Genomic DNA, 14982 nt, shown 5'->3' with positions numbered 1-14982 from the left:
ATAAAGGGGGGAATTATTTACATAGGAAGTAGTCCATGCTGAAATAAAGAACAATTGTGATTAAATAACAGTAGTCCTGGGGCCAATCTGGCGGGGCCAACTCAGGCTCTCATCCTTAGGGGGTTGTAATTGCAAAATTCTACGTTAGCATAGAAATACATCATGCACATTAGCACCAACCCTCCCCTGTTAGGGAAAAACAACAACAGAGCATTACAGCACATACTAGTCAGGAGCACCTGTAAGAAATCAGTACGGCAGGCTCATTAATCAGGGGCATAACAGGGGCCTGGAATAACTCATCAGGCCAGCATAGGGGCACCACGGCACTAACAGGGCGCAAAAGCATACGATCACCCATCAGGTGTAAAACCACAGTATACCTAGGCCTCAATAACCTTAGTGTAGGCATAACATTTGCATAACCACATTAGCAGGGTAATCAGCAGACCATAACACTAGGCGCAGTGGCGCATCACACCTGGACAGGTAACATGAAACGCTGCGTTACCCTAGGCAACCAGCATCCTGATCAGAAATGAACATGGCAAATAACCATTGCAGGGCACAGGGGTCAACAAGCCATTAACAACCAGGCTGAGTTACCCAGCCCTTCACTCTGCAGGGCCTGACACCTAGCTAGGGGTTAACTTGTCCCTCTACCAATCTCGGGGAGGTTTCAGTAATGTCCCAGCCCAGTCTAGAGGCTTAAAAAGGAGATCAATAGGGCCAATGAAGATCAGTACAGTTTCCAGGGGGCTAGCACAAGTCCTGGGGCGAGCACCGACCCTGTGCCCCGACCTCCACACAGTTTAATCCAAGCCCCACTCACCAGCTACTCCTGGGTTCTAGATTCGGGCTCCATCCACACTGCTGGCCCCTTTTGTCAAGGGGGGGGCGAGCAGGAGGCTCCACGCGGCCTTCTCCCGGGACTTCTGAGATAAGGGGGGGGGCAAGCACCGACAATGTGCCTCGAGGCCCCCCCTCTGGGACCTTGCCACCAGTCGCAGGACTCACGGCAGCACTCAGGGCTTGCAGGCTCCGTCTGGGCCCTCTCCCTGCTTTCCCCCGGAATCCTCCACAGCTCGGGGACCCGGGATTTCCCTGTGTGGGGTTCTCTTCACTGGCTCCCACAGGTCGGGAGGCGGGGCTGGTACCGGCAATGCACCCCGGCCCCTCTTCTACCATTACCGGCCCCTCGCGTGGGGCACAGACCGGCGGGGTGGCCTCCCGCTCCGGTCGCTCTTCTCAGGGCTCCCTCCTGATCACGGGGGCCCTGCAACGAAGCTTCACCCGGGACTCTCCTTCCTCATGGGGACCCGGGGCTGCCTTAGGTCCGGGCAGGCTCTCTTTGGGGCACAGACCGGCGGGGTGGCCTCCCGCTTCGGTCGCTTAATCCTCGGGGCTCCCCCCTCGTCCACGGGGGCCCCGCTCCAGCGCTTCACCCGGGTCCCCCTCCTACCTCACGGGGACCCGGGGCTGGGATTCCGCTTCTCCTGGCCTTCCCGGCCGTCAGCCAATCCCTGCGCGGCCTTTACAGGTCACGGCCGCGCAGGCCAATCAGTGCGCGACGGGGGCGGGCCGATGATGCAGCCTGGCCCCCGTCATGTGACGGGAGAACCTGACGGCCTCAGGGCCTAGCGCGGCCCTTCCTGCACTTCGGCGGCCCTCTCCTGGTACCGGGGGCCGCCGCAACGATTTCCACAGCGGTGGGGGGGTCCCCACGATGGCGCCGGGCCGCGGCGGTGATTTCCGGTGGCAATAAGGGGTAGGCTCCCTTCTGATTAATTATTTATATAGCGACAGAAGCGCGCCTCCTCACACCACAGCGCTATTCACAGCGCACTGCTCCTTGCCCCAGTCTCCTCAGGGAACAGCGTTTTTCACCACACACTACTCCTCAGCAGATGGCGCTATTTACAGCGCACTGCTCTTCAGCGCTTCACCACACAGCGCTATGCAGGGCACAGTTCGAGTTCCTAGCGCTTCTCAATTATAGCGCTTGACAGGCAGTCCAGAGGCAGTCTAATAGACACAGTTCCTCGAGGGCACACTCCTCCTCAGAATAGCGATTGACGGGCAGTACCTCACAAGGGCAACAGTTCCCTCAGGCAGCTCTTCACGACCCAGTACTCCCACAGGGTCACAGCTTCAGCAGGGGGAGTGGACAATCCTATTTCTCACCTCCTGGGCGCTTCTTCATTGTAGCGCTGGCGTAACTCCCGGTTCCCACAGTGTCAGGGACCTGGGTAGGGGCCCTCCCTTGTCAGGGGCCCATGGGGACAGCAGAGGGGGGGTCATAGGGGTGCAGGGCCCAGCTCACAGGCCCATGTGGCGGTAGCACCTCACAGCAGGTCCCCTCTCTTCCTTGTCCCAGCGCTGACTGACTCTCTGGTGACACTTCCCCCTATTTATACCCTCCTCCCAGGCAGTGCCAGGACCTTCTAGAATGTTGGCACATCTAGCCTAAACTGGTTCTAGGGGAGGGGGTGAGCACCCTGGGTGCCAGGCTTTCCCTCCAAAACTAGGGGTAGCTGGGTAATATTATCTAGACTGCTAACCTATGTCAGTCCAGTGGCAAAACCCATGGCCATGGCATCCATTTTAAAAACAATACATTTCAGTCAGGTACATTTCCAAAATGGGAGTGCAGTTTTAAAATGGGGGATTTTACAAGTGCTCACATTACTTCAGGTAATTACATTTTTCACAAGATGTCTCACACCACTCATGGCCTATACAGGTTTAATCCCATGGGGGAGACAATCCAGATAAGGGGGTCAAAAGCGAAAATTTTTGGGGGGAAAAGGCCAAGTCCAACACGACTCCCCCCCAGCCAAAAGCCAGGGTAGACATATCAATGCCTTGATGGGCTTCCCTGCTTGGGGCGGAAAAAGGTGGACGCAGGCCTGCAACTACAGGAGCACCTGCAGTCTCTCCTCCACTCTGGAACCCAATGGTTCTTTTTCGCATCCCTCCTTTCACCAACATCACCACCCCACTGGTGTTCCCTAGTGGGATGTCTCTCCTTCCTAGAGTGGGAGGCACTAGCCTCAGGCTTGTAATTCCCTTGGACCACTCTCTTCTCTCCAAACTGCCACTGGTCCACCCATCTGGGGTCTACACCCTCAGACTGACCAGCCCTTAGGGGCGAGGCTCTCCTCCCCCTACTTCTCCTCCTAGGGTTCCTCCATCTCCTACGCTGGGGGACACCCTCACACAACTCTCTCCCCAACCTGGAGCCGAAACCCACAGGCTGAACCGGTGACAGGGGCGAGTCCTCCCTCTCCCTGCACCCCCTCCCAGAGTTCCGCACCCTCCTAGCTGGAGTAGTACCCCTGAGAGTCAACTTTGGGGGGACCCTGATTACAGAGGTCCCTCCCACCAGGGCAGGCAAACCCTGTCCCTGGCCACCCAACCCAGGATCTGCGCCCTGTGGCTGAGCCGGTGACAGAGAAGAGACCTTCCTCCCTCTGCACCCCCTCCCAGAGTTCCGCACCCTCCCACTGGGAGTAGTACCCCTGGGAGTCAAATTGGTAGGGACCTGAATTACAGGTACCCCACCCTCCAGGTCAGGCAACCCCTTAACCTGGAACCCCAGTCCAGGATCTAAACCCTGTGACTGGTCAAGCCCCCGAACCACTGGAGCTCCAATTAATGATGCTCCGGGTCCTCCTGACATGAGGGGATCCCTTCCTCTGGATGACACATCGGGACAGCCTAGACTCCCAACCTGGGGTTCTCTAAAAGAACTCTCCAGGCCCTGTGACTGCAGTTGGGGCATCTCGGGACACCTCCCCGTCTCACTCCCTCCTTTAGATGGGATGTGAGGCCCTACAACCCGCTCACTATTCTGGGACCTAGCTGGGCTTCTCACCTCTCCCGCCACGCTGGGTCGGAAATTCCCTGCACCACTCCTTTCTGGATCACTCCCCAATGTCTTCCCAGACGCTCTGGCACTTACCCAGAGGTCTGCCTCCCGTGCAAGTTCCCTGGGGTCTGAGAACCCGCACCGCAACAGATGGTGACGCAGTCTTGGGACACAACTCCTTAGCATGTGCTCCCGGATAACGGCATGGCACAGCCCTTCCCAATCCTCCACTGCTCTCCTCACCACCCAATCCTCCAGTACAGTCCAACACTCCTCCTCGAACTCTCCCCAGGACTGATGGAACAGCTTTCCCCTGCCCCTAAACACTAACCCGTCCTCCTCTTCCAGGGAATCAGGCACAGTCTCTTGGGTCTCGGGAGTGGGACTCCTTGCACTGGACCTACACTCGCTGCCACCACTGGATCCCACCCTCTCCGGTGAATCCAGACTCCTAAAACCACTCTCAGGGGACAACCTACCCACCTGAGCTGATCTCTCCCTGGCGAAGGCCCTCTCCGCCTCCGCCATCCTCTCCAGCGCTAGGACTTTTTCAGTCTCTAGTCGCTGCTCTTCTACCCTCAGCTGCGCTAAGCCCTCGGCATGCCTGAGCTTTGCCAGCGCCAGCTGATACTCCCTCTCCTCCCTCCTATCTACCCACTCTTCTGGGGACAGGGAAAGGGATGGGGCAGTGCCCCCGGGACTGGACCCAGTGCGAGACTCCCTATCTCCGGTGTCCTCCACAGCTACTGGCGTCTCTGCCCTGCTAGACTCTTCCTCCTCCTCATCGGAGCAACTACCTCCCAGGGTTCTGGATGGGGAGCCCTCTCTCTGGTCTCTAACCCACTGACCCTTCAAAACTTCGGGGGGGTAGTCAGACAAGTCCCCATTAACCTCTAAGGGCTCTCCCCTCTTGAGGGCCTCATAGAGAAACAAATTCCTCCTAATGTTCCCTACTGGGGGTATCCCTCTCTCCAGGAGGAAGTCTATCACCTCCTGTTCGGTGTACTCCATTAGTTCCACTTCCTGGTAAATCAACCCCATCGTGGCGAGGTACACCCGGGACACACCCTCCCAGTGGAACAAGGGGACAATTCAGAATACCCTTCAGGAGGAAGCCATAAAAAAAAAACAATATTCAGCCAAACAGCAATAATCCCCACCACAAGGCTCTACCTGTGGTGTAACCTGTGGCCGCTGTGGTACTGCGCAAACACAAGTCCTATCCCACCGCTCTGCCACCAAATGTTGGAATTGGGGGTTACCCAAGTCTCAAAGGGGGTAGCATGGCATCAAGCGGGCAGGCCAAACTTGGAGGACATGTGAAGCACTCACGCAGTACCCTCAGTCAACACACCAGGCACACCACAAAAGAGGCAGGACACCAATTTGAGTTGGAAAAAGATACGTCATTTAGTAGGGTTTCCAACCTGCAAGGCAAAAGAATGCAAAACAGTAGTGTCACACAGGGCACCAAATGGCGCCAGAGCCAAGTGAATAAAGGGGGGAATTATTTACATAGGAAGTAGTCCATGCTGAAATAAAGAACAATTGTGATTAAATAACAGTAGTCCTGGGGCCAATCTGGCGGGGCCAACTCAGGCTCTCATCCTTAGGGGGTTGTAATTGCAAAATTCTACGTTAGCATAGAAATACATCATGCACATTAGCACCAACCCGCCCCTGTTAGGGAAAAACAACAACAGAGCATTACAGCACATACTAGTCAGGAGCACCTGTAAGAAATCAGTACGGCAGGCTCATTAATCAGGGGCATAACAGGGGCCTGGAATAACTCATCAGGCCAGCATAGGGGCACCACGGCACTAACAGGGCGCAAAAGCATACGATCACCCATCAGGTGTAAAACCACAGTATACCTAGGCCTCAATAACCTTAGTGTAGGCATAACATTTGCATAACCACATTAGCAGGGTAATCAGCAGACCATAACACTAGGCGCAGTGGCGCATCACACCTGGACAGGTAACATGAAACGCTGCGTTACCCTAGGCAACCAGCATCCTGATCAGAAATGAACATGGCAAATAACCATTGCAGGGCACAGGGGTCAACAAGCCATTAACAACCAGGCTGAGTTACCCAGCCCTTCACTCTGCAGGGCCTGACACCTAGCTAGGGGTTAACTTGTCCCTCTACCAATCTCGGGGAGGTTTCAGTAATGTCCCAGCCCAGTCTAGAGGCTTAAAAAGGAGATCAATAGGGCCAATGAAGATCAGTACAGTTTCCAGGGGGCTAGCACAAGTCCTGGGGCGAGCACCGACCCTGTGCCCCGACCTCCACACAGTTTAATCCAAGCCCCACTCACCAGCTACTCCTGGGTTCTAGATTCGGGCTCCATCCACACTGCTGGCCCCTTTTGTCAAGGGGGGGGCGAGCAGGAGGCTCCACGCGGCCTTCTCCCGGGACTTCTGAGATAAGGGGGGGGGCAAGCACCGACAATGTGCCTCGAGGCCCCCCCTCTGGGACCTTGCCACCAGTCGCAGGACTCACGGCAGCACTCAGGGCTTGCAGGCTCCGTCTGGGCCCTCTCCCTGCTTTCCCCCGGAATCCTCCACAGCTCGGGGACCCGGGATTTCCCTGTGTGGGGTTCTCTTCACTGGCTCCCACAGGTCGGGAGGCGGGGCTGGTACCGGCAATGCACCCCGGCCCCTCTTCTACCATTACCGGCCCCTCGCGTGGGGCACAGACCGGCGGGGTGGCCTCCCGCTCCGGTCGCTCTTCTCAGGGCTCCCTCCTGATCACGGGGGCCCTGCAACGAAGCTTCACCCGGGACTCTCCTTCCTCATGGGGACCCGGGGCTGCCTTAGGTCCGGGCAGGCTCTCTTTGGGGCACAGACCGGCGGGGTGGCCTCCCGCTTCGGTCGCTTAATCCTCGGGGCTCCCCCCTCGTCCACGGGGGCCCCGCTCCAGCGCTTCACCCGGGTCCCCCTCCTACCTCACGGGGACCCGGGGCTGGGATTCCGCTTCTCCTGGCCTTCCCGGCCGTCAGCCAATCCCTGCGCGGCCTTTACAGGTCACGGCCGCGCAGGCCAATCAGTGCGCGACGGGGGCGGGCCGATGATGCAGCCTGGCCCCCGTCATGTGACGGGAGAACCTGACGGCCTCAGGGCCTAGCGCGGCCCTTCCTGCACTTCGGCGGCCCTCTCCTGGTACCGGGGGCCGCCGCAACGATTTCCACAGCGGTGGGGGGGTCCCCACGATGGCGCCGGGCCGCGGCGGTGATTTCCGGTGGCAATAAGGGGTAGGCTCCCTTCTGATTAATTATTTATATAGCGACAGAAGCGCGCCTCCTCACACCACAGCGCTATTCACAGCGCACTGCTCCTTGCCCCAGTCTCCTCAGGGAACAGCGTTTTTCACCACACACTACTCCTCAGCAGATGGCGCTATTTACAGCGCACTGCTCTTCAGCGCTTCACCACACAGCGCTATGCAGGGCACAGTTCGAGTTCCTAGCGCTTCTCAATTATAGCGCTTGACAGGCAGTCCAGAGGCAGTCTAATAGACACAGTTCCTCGAGGGCACACTCCTCCTCAGAATAGCGCTTGACGGGCAGTACCTCACAAGGGCAACAGTTCCCTCAGGCAGCTCTTCACGACCCAGTACTCCCACAGGGTCACAGCTTCAGCAGGGGGAGTGGACAATCCTATTTCTCACCTCCTGGGCGCTTCTTCATTGTAGCGCTGGCGTAACTCCCGGTTCCCACAGTGTCAGGGACCTGGGTAGGGGCCCTCCCTTGTCAGGGGCCCATGGGGACAGCAGAGGGGGGGTCATAGGGGTGCAGGGCCCAGCTCACAGGCCCATGTGGCGGTAGCACCTCACAGCAGGTCCCCTCTCTTCCTTGTCCCAGCGCTGACTGACTCTCTGGTGACACTTCCCCCTATTTATACCCTCCTCCCAGGCAGTGCCAGGACCTTCTAGAATGTTGGCACATCTAGCCTAAACTGGTTCTAGGGGAGGGGGTGAGCACCCTGGGTGCCAGGCTTTCCCTCCAAAACTAGGGGTAGCTGGGTAATATTATCTAGACTGCTAACCTATGTCAGTCCAGTGGCAAAACCCATGGCCATGGCATCCATTTGAAAAACAATACATTTCAGTCAGGTACATTTCCAAAATGGGAGTGCAGTTTTAAAATGGGGGATTTTACAAGTGCTCACATTACTTCAGGTAATTACATTTTTCACAAGATGTCTCACACCACTCATGGCCTATACAGGTTTAATCCCATGGGGGAGACAATCCAGATAAGGGGGTCAAAAGCGAAAAATTTTGGGGGGAAAAGGCCAAGTCCAACAATGTGACACCCAGGTATGTAAAAACCTCAGTTTGTTCCAAAATGGCTCCACTCATCGACACCTTAGCCTTCACAGCCTTAGGACCTCGCAGGAACATAAATTTGGTCTTGTTGACATTCACTTCTAACTCATGCTCGCTACAAAAACACTCAAAACGGGCCAGTGCGGACTGAAGGCCCTGCCTCGTTTTAGAGATGATAAGAGTGTCGTCCGCGAACATAAGGAGAGGAATTTTCCTACCAGCAAGGGAGGGCGCATCCGTTGGAAAATTAGAAAAATACTTGGTCACCCCATTAATGAACAAAGAAAAAAGGGTGGGAGCCAACACACACCCTTGTCTAACCCCCTTGGCAACTTTAAAACTGTCAGTAACCTCCCCTGGACCACCCCATCTTACTTTGGCATAGGTGTTTGAGTGCAGATTAATCAACAGCACCACCAGCTCTTTGGCCATGCCCAAATCCAGCAGGACTTCCCAGAGCTTGGTCCTGGGCACTAGGTCGAACGCAGACCTAAGGTCCACAAATGCCGCAAACAACAAACCTCCCCCAAGGTAGACCACCTTCCAATATAGTAGCATGAATCTAAAAACTTGTTCTAAAGTCCCCATATGTTGCCGAAAACCCGCCTGGAGAGGGCTTAAAACATCATGATCAGAGATCCAAGTCTGGATCCTACCCAAAAGAAGGCGAGCCACAATCTTTTGTACAGCATCAATAAGGCTAATAGGTCGATAATTAGCTGTTACTGAGCGATCACCCTTCTTATGAATGGGAAGGATCTCCGCCCTCAGCCATGAATCAGGGACTTTCGCACCCCTTGCCAAGGCATTGGCTAAGAGAACAATGTATGAGACCCAGTGGTCCTGTTCCTGCTTAAACATATCAGCTGGTATGCAGTCAGGTCCTGGTGCTTTACCCCCCGGGATAACCCTTAACACTGCCCTCACTTCAGTAGGCGTAAAAACCAAGGCTTCGTTGGAAGTAATAGGCAACAAAATTGCAGAACTAGTGACATTCGCTTTGAATTGATTCCCATAGTATTCGACCCATTCCCTTGGCTCAACACAATTTGAGGGGGATCTGTCCTGTGGGCGATTGCCCCATTTAAGCTGCCACCAGAATTTAGTCATGTTATTACTCTGGCAAGCCACCAACAGTTCCTTCCAACGGGTCTCGTCCCAGTTCTTCTTAGCAGTAGCCTGCACAACTTTGTAGGTGGCCCTACAACTACGGATTAAACTCTGATCTCTTGACTTTAAAGCCGCATGCAGCGCCTTTTGAGACTCCCTGCATGCACTGTCATACCAGGATAGGGGCTTCAGCTTATTTCTTCTAGGGCCAATGGATTTAATAAAAAGAGTTTTGAGATTTAAAAATAGATCCCTATGTAGTGTAGTAATGTTATCCAGAAGGGCCAACTCTTGGCTGAACCCGCTGATTTGAGTCATTGTATCCCTCGGCATGGTTCTAATCCTTGACAGAGCCACCTCATCCAGGGCTATTTTAGGCCAACTGACCCTTCTTTCGTTATTGGATAATAAGACCTGCGGCAGGGACGCCTCTGCCACCGAGGGCTCTGCAAAGGAACCTTCTTTGATCAATAGAACCAGGGGATTGTGATCACTCTCGGGTCTATTTACTACCACCATATCCAGCAGACTGGGCCACATTTCCACATTCACCAGGATATAATCAATACGGGAACCAGATCTGCCGTTATCGTAGGTCATTGCCCCCATCCTATCGGACTTCAAACGCCCATTAACTGCACGCATTCCCTGATTCAAGCATAGACCCTTCAAAAATATGGCTGATTGGGACCATTTCTTAATAGGTTGTAATTCCAAACCCGGAATGCCCCATAAAGAATCCTCATCTTCAGTGAGCATACCATCATCCAGCCCCATAGGTTCAAAGCAGGTATTAAAGTCCCCCAATACCACTCTATTTGTATTCACCGGCAATGAGCTTAAGAGTCCCTCCAACACCAAGGCAACAGGAGAACATTTTCCCCCTTGGATACCCCGCATATAGATATTTATAATCACCATATTCAGTCCCGAGGACGATTTTACCCGTATGGCCAACATATCGGGGTTATCCAGCGGGAGCTCCTCCACTGTTACTCCCACATGTTGGTGTACCCAGATGGCTAGACCACCCACTGGTCTGCCCCTTGCACCCTTCACAGCTGGTCTAGAAAAATTCAGAAAACCAGCGCGAAAAATAGGCCGGGTAGCCCAGGTTTCCTGGAATGTCCAAATATCAGAATGGTCTATGAAGGACCCCCAGTCGGGCAGATCAAGCTTTGTTTCAAGGCCAGCAATATTCCACGAGCATATCCGTAACATCGGTAAACACAGATCAGTTGCCCCCTTCCTAACTCCTGCCGAGCTAGATATGGCTGGGCAGGGTGGACAGAGAGTTGGGCTAGCATAAATGCAAGAAGTTAGGGAACTTACAGGTAAGACTGAATATAATGATTCACCAAGGGTAGCTTTATCAACATTTAAACCAACAGATATCCCCTGTTCGGATCCCACTAAAAAAGAGCTGCAGTCAACAGAAGGGAGTACAGTTTTAAACTCTGTGGTTTGTGCAGATAAAGGACTCTCATATGCTGGATGTAATAGATGGTTTGATGTTGGAGTCACCGTACCCAGTGATCTATCAACAGAGAACCCCGGCTGTCAATCACACCCATCGAAGCAGGAGAAAATGTTAAATCTGTTAGATGTTTCTAACGGGGTAAATGGAATCAAATGATCCATTCTCCTGTTCCCATGTAAGTGATCCAACCTCCCTGGAGACATACTATAGCTTCTAACAGGCACTGTACTCCACCCAAGATCGTTCCTCGTGGGCAGAGGTCTAAGAACTTGCCCCGTGTAACTATTATTGGGTGGCATATACATGTCAGGCTGTATGTCAGCTAATCCTCCCGGGTAGAAGGGGGGGGTCACAAGGGATCTTGGATAAAAAAAAGTTAAGTCATATGGGACTATGGCACTGCTCAGGTTCCCCGAGGACCCATTCAATATAAGTCTGACTGCCTCTGGGTCTCTAAAGTATATTACAATAAGATCTCCCTTCACGTTTTTTACCCTACTGCCCAACCAGGGGAGACGCCTGACATGAACAATCTCTCCATTAACATAATAAGGGAGTGGTCTGTTTAGTCCAAGCCAGTGCAGTGTTTTGTTTTTTAACTGGGAGTATCCCTCCCTTTTACCTGCCTCCAGGGTTGGAACTCCTGTGAGCACGACCACAAAGGGCACAGCGTCGGGAGGCAATTCAACGTTAGGGCCCTGCAATTTATCATTGGTAGGTCGACTCAACCTTCCCCGTCCCACTCGCTTGTTCGGGGTGGTTGGATTTTCCCCTCCCTTCTGGGATTCACCAGCAACCAGTGCAGCTGATTTAGCTGCTGTCACTAAAGGGGCCTGTTGGACTGATTGCTGAGTTGCTGGTACTCCCGAATGGGTATTAACAGGGGGTTTGTTAACTTTGGTAAGGCCCTTAGTGGGGCCCTTAAGAGCAGCCGGGGACGGGACAGGGGCAATTGGAGCCTGAACTGTAACCATCGGTGGAAGGACTGGCTTTTCAATAAACAAAGAGGGCCCTACCCCGGCATTATCGACAAACAATGACTCAAGGTTCCCCAACCGTTGTTCCACCCTCTTCAAAATATCTAGTATTGGGTGCATGAAGGACCTAAGAAGGTGCTCAATAGAATTACAGGGGGAGTCAGGCAATAAGACTTTCTCTAAGGGGGGAAAGGCTGGCCTCATTTCACATAATGGGTCGGTAGCAGGCAATATATCGGCTGTGTCTATTACATCAGAAGCCGGTGGCACTACAGCAGAGACTTCTGGGGCCTTTACCTTAGACACGGCTGTTACATTAAATTTTAATGATTTGCCAAACTCAGAATGACTGAGCTTTCACCTCTGAGCTACCCCCTTCTCCGTTTGGCTGGAGGAGGACCATGAACTTTGGGTACATAGGGCAACTTGCCCTTCTTTCGAGGTAACTCCCTAGCTGGAAGAGAAGGCACATTAATTACATATGCTCCTGTACTATGAGTACTTGGGGTCGCCACATTGAATGAAGGGGCAGTATTTACAACAACTTGTTGCGGCGAGGTGTCTCTAAGGAGTACAGGAAAATTGTCCAAGGACAATGGGTCCTCACTGGAGGAGGCAGAAAAAGAGTCCGGCAGACCGGATACAACCATCAAATCCAACAAGGGTCTATTTTTCATGGCTTCAATGGAGCGGCGTCGCTCAGTCCTGCGCTCTGCCATCACAATGTCCTTATCCAACTCCGTAGCAGCCCTTGTAAAGTAGTTCTCTAGTGTACCTTTACTGCCCCCCGCAGACAGCGATTTATCACAGTTTGTAGACATGGTATCTATGTCCTACCTGACCTGCAGCCTGGGGGTTTGTGAAGGGCAAAAGAGAGGTGACCCGTCCCGTCCTCCTCCGTCCCCGGACGGCCACAGACGGCCCGCCCTTCGCCCGGGCTTCGCCCGGCTCGTCCCGCGCTCGTCCCGCGACGCGGGGGTGCTCGCTCTTTAGTGCGCCTCCTGGCGCTCTCGTCACGTGTCAGGTGCGCGCCGCCGCTAGTGCTGCCGGGAGATGTAGTCCCGGGCGGCGGCGCGGTAGAAGGTGGCGTCCGGTTCCCTCAGGGCAAGAGAGGCAAGCAAGGTATGGTACCCCCTGCGCTGTCTTGATCAGGGTCCTCAGCGTTATCAGTATCAGCGTTGGTCTCTCCCCACTGAGAAACAAAGCTTCTTTTTACCTGCAAACTTTGGTTCAAAAGATGCTTTGTTGGTGTTAGAAGTTCTTTTAAACTTGCTCGTATTTCCTTGGTGATATTTCTGACATCAAAGGTTGCTATGTCTTCTCTAACTCCTCTTTTAGCAAGGAAGGCTGAAGTGACTGCTTTCCGCTGGAACTGCAAGAGAAGACCAGCCCTCGCGTAGATGGTGCGCCGGAGCTTGCGCTGAGGTGAGTGCCTTCCGCTGGAGCCTCCGGAGAAGACCGGCCCTCGCGTAGATGGTGCGCCGGAGCTTGCGCTGAGGTGAGTGCCTTCCGCTGGAGCCTCCGGAGAAGACCGGCCCTCGCGTAGATGGTGCGCCGGAGCTTGCGCTGAGGAGACTGCCTTCCGCTGAAGCCGCCGGAGGGAACACTTAACTATAGTGTTCCGTTTTGAATTCTGAGTTTGTGCTTCTCCAGACCAAGCACTCTTAAACTATACTGCCTACTAGCATGGATGGCATGTGACTCCTACACTTTGTAGTCGTCTGATTTATGTAACAGCTGGTATACACTGATTTACACATGTATGATTGTCTCTGTGCAATGTGTGTGTGATGTAAAGTGCTCTGACACCCTACACTGGTATGAGTGGTGCTATATAACTAATTAAATGCATTTGAGAGATAGTGGTTATGGAGACTTATTGGGGCACTGTTAAATGGTGGTGGTAAGGGAATCCGTGGTGGAGGCACTCATTGGGGGGGGGAGGCGCCAACAAACATTGTCGCACCAGGATCCACCAGTGCTAAAGACAGCCCTGGCTCAGTGCGCAATCACAGCCGGCAATTGTGAACAGCTGCAAGGGTTCCAAGCACATTAGGGCCTTGTGGTGACTCTCACATACCGGCCCTGCTCCCAACCTGGTAGGCACTCTCCTGTTTGGGCATGCAGGTTTATCGTCAGATGGTATCCTTATTTGTGCTTTTAAATACCAGTAGCAACATTTAATCCGTGTTTACTACATCACTAATGTTATATCTTTTTGATATCATTCATCTTCCCTGTTTCTCTGTCTCTGATGCTCAGCCAGTGTGGATGTGTTGGGTAGAATGTTGGTGTGGATGGTGTCAGCTGGATCCTGGGCTGAGCAGCAGGGAGGCTGCTCCTGGGGGGGCTGATTACATCTATACTACTGTCCTTACTGGAAGACCTTATCTTCTAAGAACAATACACATATTCATCTTTAACCTAACTATGTATACTGGAACTCCTCCTTACATCATAACAACTAACCATGTCTGCACCATTTCCATCAAGGCGTGAAGGGGGACTCTAGGCGCTGCCAGACAGAAACAAGGAAATTGAAGGATTAACTAGCTATATTTCAAGCAACCAATTACAGTGTCAGTTCAAGCAACTAGTTTACACCTGCCAACATGTGGGTCTTTAATATTTAAAGTCGTGGCTTCTGTCAATAGATATCAAATGGTAAATATTGGATGCAGGGAGAGATGTGCTGGTTCCAGTCTGCTGTCTGGACGCGGCTGGGTTTATCCAGTGCAATTAGCCCTTCACCTTTGAGGACAATTAAATATTCAGAGCTTTCCACAGAAGTGAGCAGAGGAAGCGCATGAAAGGAGATGGAAAAATATATTACAATCTCCAATCGATACCGGCGCGTTGGCCTGATTTTTTTGATCCTGCGACTCTTAAAGTGAAATCAATCACACAAGAGTCAGAGATTAATTTGCGCGGCCTCGTTATTGACCGAGTAAAGCAATAATATTTTGCAGGTTTGCACTTGATTTGCAGATGCCTACTTGCAGATACGGGAGCCAGCAAAAGATCACTTTGCCTCAGCCGCACGAACAACATCAGACTCATGAAAAGTGTGTACGTGATTACATTAAAGATATTGATCTGAATTTACTAACTGCTTTATCTGCCAAAAATGCCCTCCCAAAGTCACATACTTTTACAGAAAACTTCCAATTTACAGCACGTGGCAATTGGTCAGCTGCCTTTCAGCC

The sequence above is a fragment of the Lissotriton helveticus genome, chromosome 2_1, assembly GCF_964261635.1.
Source record: "Lissotriton helveticus chromosome 2_1, aLisHel1.1, whole genome shotgun sequence".
Classification (NCBI taxonomy): Eukaryota; Metazoa; Chordata; class Amphibia; order Caudata; family Salamandridae; genus Lissotriton; species Lissotriton helveticus.
This window is presented reverse-complemented; position numbering follows the sequence as displayed.